Source organism: Mandrillus leucophaeus, unplaced genomic scaffold (assembly GCF_000951045.1).
Source record: "Mandrillus leucophaeus isolate KB7577 unplaced genomic scaffold, Mleu.le_1.0 Scaffold366, whole genome shotgun sequence".
Lineage (NCBI taxonomy): Eukaryota > Metazoa > Chordata > Mammalia > Primates > Cercopithecidae > Mandrillus > Mandrillus leucophaeus.
In genome coordinates this window covers 1,288,867-1,298,617 of record NW_012103876.1, presented here as the reverse complement: position 1 = coordinate 1,298,617, position 9,751 = coordinate 1,288,867, and positions in this window count along the sequence as shown.

The following is a 9,751-nucleotide window of genomic DNA, read 5'->3' as shown; positions in this document are numbered from 1 at the left end:
TTTTTTTTTTTTTTTTAAGCTAAGCTCAGGACTACACTGAGATAGAAGGGAGAAAGGAGTGTTGGAAGGCAATTAGGCACCTTGGTCCCAGGACATTAGTGGTGACACCATGTAAATAAGATCAAGGCCTGCCCCTGCTTAAAACTCTCCTGTCATCTACAGCTCCTCCACCACAGTCCCACAGCCCTAGTTGATCCAGGCCCTGTCCCACCCCTTCCTGACTCATCTCCTCCTCCCTCTCCACTCAACGTGTCGTGAGCTCATCCCCCGTCCCCGCCCCCCACCCCAGGGCCTTTGCACTTGCTGCCCCCACTGCCTGTAACACATTGCCCCAAGATCCTTGCACAACTCACTCATCTCATGATGTAGGCCCCAGCTCACATGCCCCTCCCTAAAGGGCCTGCCCTACACTCCCCACCACAGTCACACTCAGCCCCATTCACCTGTTTTCCAGAGCACCCAGAACACTCCGGAGTTCTCTCCTGTGTCCCGTGTTTATGCTCTACATGAGGGGGCAGACTGTCACTTTTGCCCAAAGCTCAGTGGCACAGCAAGAGAGGCTGCCCACATGCAGGTGCAGACGGAGGAGAATCCTTCATTTGTGTTTCCTCCTGCATCATGGTCTGTGGAGGCCTATGTGAGAAGGCTCTTGCCAGAGGCCTAGGTTCAGTGCAGCCATTCATGTTTTTTTTTTTTTTTAATTGAGACAGAGTCTCACTCTGTCACCCAGGCCGAAGTGCAGTGGTGTGATCTTGGCTCACTGCAACCTCTGCCACCCAGGTTAAAGTGATTTTCCTGCCTCAGCCTCCCAAGTAACTGGGATTACAGTCACGGGCCACCATGCCTCGCTAATTTTTGTATTTTTAGTACAGACAGGGTTCCACCCCGTTGGCCAGGCTGGTCTCGAGCTCCTGACCTCAAGCGATCCGCCCACCTTGGCCTCCTAAACTGCTGGGATTACAGGCATGAGCCACCACGCCTGGCCTAACCATTCATGTTAGGAAAGCACAGTACTTTGTTCCTCCTCACTCAGCCTCACTGTGGGCCTTGGCAGTAGAAGGGTGGTTCCTCTGACTTTCACCATGCCTGTCTCTCCACTTCGGAGGGACAGGGGACTACACACAGGGAGCCCTGCACTGGTGCTTGGTCACAAATGTTCACACCACCTCCAGTCTATGCCCGGGACTCAGGAGATACCCTGGATGGCTTGTCACCATCACCTGGACTCCCTTTGCCCTTTCCCCGTGGTTGGGTTCCCTGTGTCTATGGTCATCTCTTTCTTGCCTTGTTCCCTTGTGGAGCACAGGCTCAAGTAGCTTCTTAAGAAAGAGGGGAAGAGGCCTGCAGACATCTTTTTCTGTCTTCTCATTTGAGAAGTAGTTTATCTGGGTATAGAATTGAGTTTGGAGATAATTTTCCTTCAGAATTTTGAAAGCATTACTTCCTGTCTTCTAGTTTTTCTGGAAGCTTGCAGAAGCTTCTTTTTGTCCCCAGGCTTTTGAAGTTCTGCAGCAATGACTTTGGTGTGGGTGTTTTCAACCATTGTGGTGAGCAACTGTGAATCCTTTTAATCCCAAAACTGGTGTCCCTCATTTCTGAGAAATGTTCTTGAGTTATTTCGGGTATGAGTCCTTTCCCTCTGTTTTCTCTTTCTTGACTCCTGTTATTCATATGTTCAGTCTCTTGAATTGGTCTTTCAATGTTCTTACCTTTTACCTCCTGTTTTCCTTTTTCTTTGTCTTTTTGCTCTGTTTTCTAGGTTTCCTCCCTTTTGCCCTCTAATTCATCCTTTCGTTCTTCTTTCTAAAAAATCATTCATTTGTGCTTTTAATTTCCAAGAACTCTCCTTTCACTCTCTGTTAGTGCTTCATGGATGTAACATCTCTTATTCTCTGAGGTTGTTAATACACTTTGTAAAGGTTTTCTTTGGACATAACCTTGCATGGTCTCTTTCTTTACACTGTTGTTTTTTTCCTCTTTGTTTTTGTTTGTTTGTTTGTTTGTTTTGAGATGGAGTCTTGCTCTGTTGCCCACACTGGAGGGCAGTGGTGCAATCTCAGCTCACTGCAGCTTCCGCCTCCTGGGTTCAAGCAATTCTCCTGCCTCAACCTCCCAAGTAGCCAAGATTACAAATGCCCACCACCATGCCTGGCTGATTTTTGTATTTTTTGTAGAGACAGGGTTTCACCATGTTGGCCAGGCTGGTCTCGAATCCTGACCTCAAGTGATTCGCCCGCTTTGGCCTCCCAAAGTGTTGGGATTACAGGTGTGAGCCACTGTGGCCGGCCTTTTTTTTTTTTTTTTTTTTCTCTCTCTCTCTTTCTCTCTTTGTCTGCTTTATTTCCTCTATTCCATGATGAGCTGTCCCTCAGCTGTCTGTTGATTTGTGGCTCATCAGATCATGACCAAGTACCAAAATGCAGATGGGAAGCTCCCAGATCTTGACGGGTCACCTGGCGCACCTACCAGTGTTGGTAAGTTGAGGTCTTGCATTTGGGCTGGCCAGATCCCTAGGAAAGACTCAATCTCCTGCCTGGTAAAAAGCTCTGGCTTATCAGCTTCTGGAACTGATTAAGGGAAGGAAGCTGAGCAGGGGGGTCCCAGGATTCTGTAGCCCCCTTTTTCAGTATAGCAGCTCTTAGCTGTGCCTTGCCTCCCCCAGTCCAGTGCATAAACCTTGGACTTTTACTAGTGGTTGGGGAGAGGATGGGAGAGTGATCTAACAGCTTGGAGGGAGGTAGGGGATCTAGAGTCTATAGGTTTTCAAAAGCTTTTGCTCCACTCTTTCTTGTTTTAACTCCCATTCATCCCCATTTCCAGGTGTACCTGCAGCTGCAAGTTCCTGAGGCTTTGAGGGCTCTGAGATGTGAATAGACTTGGATCTCTTCTAGAGAATCAAATAGCCTGAGGTCCTGTCCAACAGAGCCCTCTCTGTCAGGTATCACTCATCCCTCTGTTCCCAGGTTCCACAACTGCGTTGCTGTCATCTCATCCTCTGTTATCTTTCTTATCAAGTTGGTGTCTTTTGAAAGATCATTTGCTGTCCAAGTACAGTGGTTCATGCCTGTAATCCCAACATTTTGGGAGGCTGAGGTGGGAGGATCAGGCCAGGAGGCCTGAGTTTGAGATCAGCCTGGGTGACATAGTGAGATCCTATCTCCACAAAAAATAAAACAAGTATCGGGGCATGGTGGTGCACTCCTGGAGTCCCAGCTACTTGGAAGGCTGAGGTGGGAGGATCGATTGAGCCCAGGACGTGGAGACTGCAGTGAGCTATGACCGCACCACTGAACTCCAGCCTGAATGATGAAGCAAGACCCTGTCGCTAAAAAATAAAAATAAAATTTAAAAATTCATTTGGTGTAGTTTTAGTGGGGGCTGGGCGGGAGTGAAATTAGATATGCATGTTCTATCTGCCATCATATCTAACCCTCCACAGCTTACAAAGGAGGTGATGGGGGTGAGAATTAGGGCTTCTGATGGAGACGAACAGGCGCGGAACATCTAACACCCTCCTGTGTAGGGGCGATCCTCACTTTATGAGGCTGGGCCAATCACCCCTTATAGAAACTGACGATGCCACATACGTACTTGCCTGTCATGCCTAGCAGCTAGGCTGGCAGTCTGTGCCCAAGCCCAGCCAAAAAGATGCTCCCACCCCAGATCTGGTCAGGAGATAGTGAGCAAAGAAGCAGGAGTCAGGGAAGACCTTTGGGGTGGGGTAGCAGCAGGGACCATGCCGAATGGAAGCCGAGGTGGGCATGGCCAGGGTGCTGGCAGCCTTGTTCCCATCAGCTAGGTTCTTCAAAGGATTTGGACTATGATCAGCTAAGAGCCCTGAGTGATTCACATAGCTGGCTAGTGGCAGGCTACTGGCAATTGGGATCAGGGCAGGGACCTCCTGACAGGATGCCATGTCCTTCTCCCTGTGCCCTTGGGTCCCACTCAGTCCTTTGGAAGCTGCACTTGGAACCTCCCCAAAGGGAGCTTTCCCCACCTGCAAACTTCTCACAACCTCTGTCCTGCTCTGCCTCTCCAGACCAATCCTCTCCTGCCCTTCCCAATCCTGGACCCTTAACCTGTCCCTTATCCAGAGGCAAGTCTCTTAGTCCATTTTTGTGGCTATAAAAAACTCCCAACTGGGTAACTGCTAAAGAACGGAGGTTTCTTTCTCACAGTTCTGGAGGCAGGGAAGCCCACAGTCAAGGTGCTGGCCGGTCGGTGTCTGCCGAAGGCCTGGTCTTTGTTTCCACCATGCTGCTTGGCTGCTGCATCCTCCAGAGGGGACGAAGGCTGTGTCCTCACCTGGCAGAAAAGCAGAAAGGCAAAAAGGGCCTCAGCTATTTCCCTCGAATCCATTCATCGGGTGGAACCCTCATGACCTAGTCCCTTCCCACAGTGGCCAACCCTTAATATCCCCCTAGTAGGGATTCTGTTTTCACGTGCATTTTGGAGGCAGCCACACTTTAAGCCGCAGCAAAAGCCCGCCCTGACTTACCGCATCAGCTTACCCAGCCCACTGGGTTCCAGCTCTCCATCTGCCCCGGCCGTCTCTGCTCCTCTGTTTCAGCCAGCTCCACGCTCCCACACCTGTGGAGCGCCTTTGGCCACCACACTTCTCTCCAGCCAATATTTAAATATTTTTAAAAACGTTTCCTATTTCATACGTTTATGCCTGTTCTTGCTAGAAATGTAAGTGCCTTACCCCTTCACTGCAGAGTCCAGGACCAGGCAACTTGCAAACAATACAGATATACTTTTTGCAAAATGTCCAATAAATATTTCTTCACTTTCCTGCTCTGTCAAGGAAAAAAGCATTTATGAACTCATGTATGATTTATAGACACAAATGTTGGTAGTGAAAGTTATCTGCCCATATCTGACCTTAGTTGTCAACTAGTTTTTATTGTAAAAACAATATAACATGAAACATTTTTGGAAAAAAATGGGGAAATCATCCATAATTCTACCTGGCACAGCTATTTTCATTTTTATTTTTGCATGTATATTGCCTTCAAGCCCTTTTCCTAAAGTGTCCATAGCTCCAATCCTGGTAGTTACTCCTCATAAAATCCAGCTCACAGGACATGTCCCAAGGCAGCTTTCCTGGACCCTGAGTAACTCGTTGTCTCTCTGCCTCTGTCCTTGACCTTCTTACCCCAAGTGTCGTTCCTTGTTTTCATGTCTTTCCTGCCCTGACGGGGCCAGGAGCTTCCTGGGGGCAGGAGGGCTCCCGCGAGTCTCTTGCACAGAGCCTGGCATGTGGTTTGTGCTTCTTGCGGTCACAGTTTGGCATTCTGTGCTGTCACTGTGTGTTAGAACAGACGCCTTTTCCCTTGTTGCTCTGTAGTTTTCATAACGATCATTTTTAACCACTCCAGAATATTTCATCAAGTGGATGTTTCATAATTTAGTTAACCAGTCCCCTACCGGGGAACATTTGGGTTGTTTCCAGTTTTTTCTCTATTGCAAATAATGCCGCAACAACTGTTCTTGTGCAAGATCATTTCTTTCTCCTTTTGAGTAAATTCGTGGAATCCCTGGGTCAGGCAGGCCCCTGGGCTCACAGGGAGGGACACAGCGCCCCCACCCCCATCTCTTCTCTCAGCATAAACACATTCTGTGACGACACAGAGCTGTCTCCCTGATTTTCTGAGCAGTCAGAGATTGTGTTGTCCTCATTCAGCATATGCTTATTAAAGTTTTATCTATCTTGAATTCTCCAGAGCCTTGTCTTATGCCTTCCGGCTGCTGTAATAAAGCACCATTAGCTAGGTGGCTTATAAACCATAAGTTTGTTTCTCATGGTTCCTGAGACGGAGTCAGAGATCAGGGCACTGGCAAGGGTTCTGACGATGGCTACTCTTTTGGTTTTGGATGCCAATTTCTCATTGTGTCGTCACGGCAGAAAGAGGGCCAGAGAGCTCTCTGGGGTCCCTTTGATAAGGGCACTAATCCATTCACGAGGCTCCACCCTCATGACCAGGGGACTGAGGTTACTTTTTTTTTTTTTTTTGGAGAGAGAGTCTCACCCTGTCATCCAGGCTGCAGTGCAGTGTGGCGATCTCAGCTCACTGCAACCTCTGCCTCCTGGGTTCAAGTGATTCTCCTGCCTCAGCCTCCCAAATAGCTAGGATTATAGGTGTGCATCACCACACCCGGCTAATTTTTGTATTTTAGTAGAGACGGGGTTTCACCATGTTGGTCAGGCTGGTCTCGAACTCCCGACCTCAAAAGATCCACCCACCTCGGCCTCCCAAAGTGCTAGGAGCCACCGCGCCTGGCAGAGGTTACTTTTGACCACCTTAAAACCATCACACTGGGGGTGAGGGCTTTGACATAGGAATTTGGGGGGATACAGACATAACAGCCTGTTACAAAACCTGGTGTGTCTGAGACATTTGCAGCCTTGGCCTGATGCGCCTGCCCCACATCTGTGTCCCATCTTCTGGCCGCTGGCTCACAGATTTTCTCCTGGGGAACCCCCACCCGTGCCCATGTGCCACTTCAGCGGGATCGAGGTGACTTTCTCTCCCAGCAGTGGACTTGGGTATCAGGCCTGGCCAATCACAGCACTGCATCTCTGCTTTACAGGGATTGGTTCAGGGAATGTCACATGACTGAGTCAGAGCCAATGATTTGCAACCTTGAGACACTTAGCAACACCCTTTCTTCCCCCTTGAACTCGCGGCTATGAGGACCTCCCAGGACTGATGATGTAATGTCGCTGATGGAATATTGACCATGACATAATATTGACAGTGAATATCGGAGCTACCTGCAGCCAATTTGCCACTTTCTAGGGAGCATCCCTGAAGATGGTGCCAACACAAGGCGAGAGCACCAAGGGAGGCAGAGGGAACCTTCCTGCATGTACTCCTCCTGCCTCTATGTGTCAAGCCTCACTCTGTGCCAGGCCCATTCCTGGCCCTGGGGAAACAGCCATGAACAAGACAGAGTCCCTGTTCTCACGGTGCTGACATCCTAGCAGGGAGAAGCGGGCGCTAAACCCAATAAGCACACAGGTAAACAGGTGAGTAAGTAGGATTGCTCCAGAAAGTGGTAACTGCCAAGATGAAAAACAGCTGATAGGGGTGAGAGCGGGTAGCTGACGGTGGGTGGCTATTGTGGACTGGCCTTCAGGGGGCCTCTGAACAGTTGACATTTGAGCAACTTGAACGATGTATTCCAGTTGGAGGCAGTCACCTAAGGCCCAAGGTGGGACATGGCATTGTGCACGTTTTTTGCTTTGTTTTGTTTTACATTTTTCTTTTCTTTTCTTTTTCTTTTTCTTTTTTTTTTTTTTGAGACAGAGTCTCACTCTGTCACCCAGACTGGAGGGCAGTGGCATGATCACGGCTCACTGCAGCCTCCAATTCCCCAGGCTCAGGTGATCCTCCCACCTCAGCCTCCCAAGTAGCTGGGATCACAGGCACATGGCACCACGCCTAGCTAATTTTTATATTTTTTGTAAAGATGGGCATCTTCCTATGTCCCCCTGGCTGGTCTTGAACTCCTGGGTTCAGGCGATCCACCTGCCTCCAGCTCCCAAAGTGCTGGGATTACAGGCATGAGCCACTGTGTCTGGTCTTTAATTTTTCAAATATGGTAAAATACACATCACATAAACTACCGCCATCTGCTTCCTGAGTTTCCAGGTTTGTAAGCCAGTAGTCGCCCCAAGTTTGAACTGGATTTTCTGCCACTGGCTCCTGGAGCCTGAGACAGTCAGTATTGTTGGAAATCTCTAGAAACACGCTACTCCCAGCAATACATCCGTTCCCTGCGTCTCTGCAGCCTCAGCAGCTCTGGGTATTATCATCAACCAGCATTAAAGCCTAGAATATGAAATTCAGGGGGAAACAACTGATCCAAGGCAGGAGAGAACCGAAACCGGCCTCGCCTCTCCTCCTGTGAGTTCTCGCGCCCGTCCACACACAACTGGGCTCGGGCGCTTTGTTCTTTGTTCGGAGCTGTTGTCTCATGGCAGGTTGTGACATTTCCACCTGGAGGTGTCCCGCTCATTGCTCTGGGGACATTTTTATTTTCATATGTAAAAAGAATTTTTGTGGCAGTCTGTGTCACCAAGGGCTGTCAGGAGCCCCTGGCAATATGATTCTGTCTGAAGAACAAAGAGGCAAATTTGCAGAAGATCAAATGCAGAGGCATCGTGAGGGAAGGATGGCTGAGAGCTACAGATGAAAACCGTGATGGTTCCAGCGCAGATCTGTGCGTTTTGCTGAGATCTGAGAGCCGTGAATAATGCAAGCTCTACACACAGCCCAGGGTGTACAGCAGCTGGGGGTGGGGAGGAGATGGGATCCCCCAACCTCGTTGAAGACATGGCTTCACTGTGAAGAAGCAGGGCTGGGCACAAGCCCTCCGGGCAGTGCCAGCTCCAGTGAAAAGAGCAGCAAAGAGGAGGGATGGAGTTGAGGGGCTCCGGCCGTGCCGGCATACAGATGAGCGTGGGAAGCCCAGACACAGGGAAAAACACGATCCACTCCCAGCTTCCCACAATGAAGGCTGGTGTCCTAGGGATTTAGGGGGATGCAGAGGCCACAGTGAGCTCTCCTGCTGGACCCTGACTACACGGGTAGCTTCTCTGCCAGACTCAGGAATGTGCCTCTGCAGCCTTTTGGGGTGCGAGCTCTATGTGCTGCTTCTGGAAGGCCACCTGTTCCCTGGTTCCTCCGTGCCCCCACACCCTCAGCTTGCCCACTGCCCCTCCTGGGCCCAGGCCCAGATCCAAGCCTACTCTCCAGGCGCAGGCCTTTTCCACTTTTCCCCCCAGGCTCCAGCCCTGAGCCTCCACCCCTCCTCCAGCTCCTCCCAGCCTCCCCCTACTGCAGTCCCCATCCCACCATCCCTACTGGGTCCTCTTCCTCCCCTTCTGCCCTAGTTCTCCCTCCCTTCTCTTGGCGCTCTCAAGCCTCCAGTTGGCTGCCTTACATCTGTTGACACAATCTGACTACCCACTGAGTCCTCCTTCCTGGGTTCACAGCCCCAGACCATTCTCTCTCTCTCTGCCCAGCTCTGAGACATCCGGTCCCCCTGCCCCGCCCCTGTGCCGCACTCTCTCTGGGAACATGGCCCTTCCTTCTGGGAGTGGACTCTCATCCTTCTTTCTGGCCACCTAGTATCAGAACCTTCTTCCTGAAAAGGAAGAGCCAGCCCCTCTCTGTGTACACAGAAATACCAGACATACAACCTGGGCCTTCCCCAAAACACAAGGGTCCACCATCAGTAGCACCTACCCCAACTAGCCAGGTCTACAGAGAGGCAGGGACCCCCAGAATCCATCTCTCTGTGTGGGGCAGTGGCAGCACCCGCTGTAGCAGCAACCTCATCCGGCCTCCAGGAGCAGGGGGACTGGACTCAGGGCTGGGCAGGTTGGGGTCTCAAAGCCAAGGGCAAGGGCAGCTGTGTCTCTGCAGCTCCTTCCCAGGTGTTCAGCCTCTCAGCATGATGCTCGGCTTCCCGGAGGGTTTCTGGGCTCCAGATATCCTTTCATAAATGCCCTTTCTGTTTACCCGAGCCTGAAAACACTTCCATTGCTTTGGGTTGTATTTCATTATATTACAGCAAAAGACCCTGCCTTGCCCATCACCTTTTTCATTCAAAAAAAATCTTATTCTAGTATCTCTTTAATATAAATGTATTAAGTTTAAAACATACATTCATGCAAAGAAAAATATTAAGTAAATTAAAAATTCAAATTATGAGTCCAAAATCCTGAAACCAGAAAAGA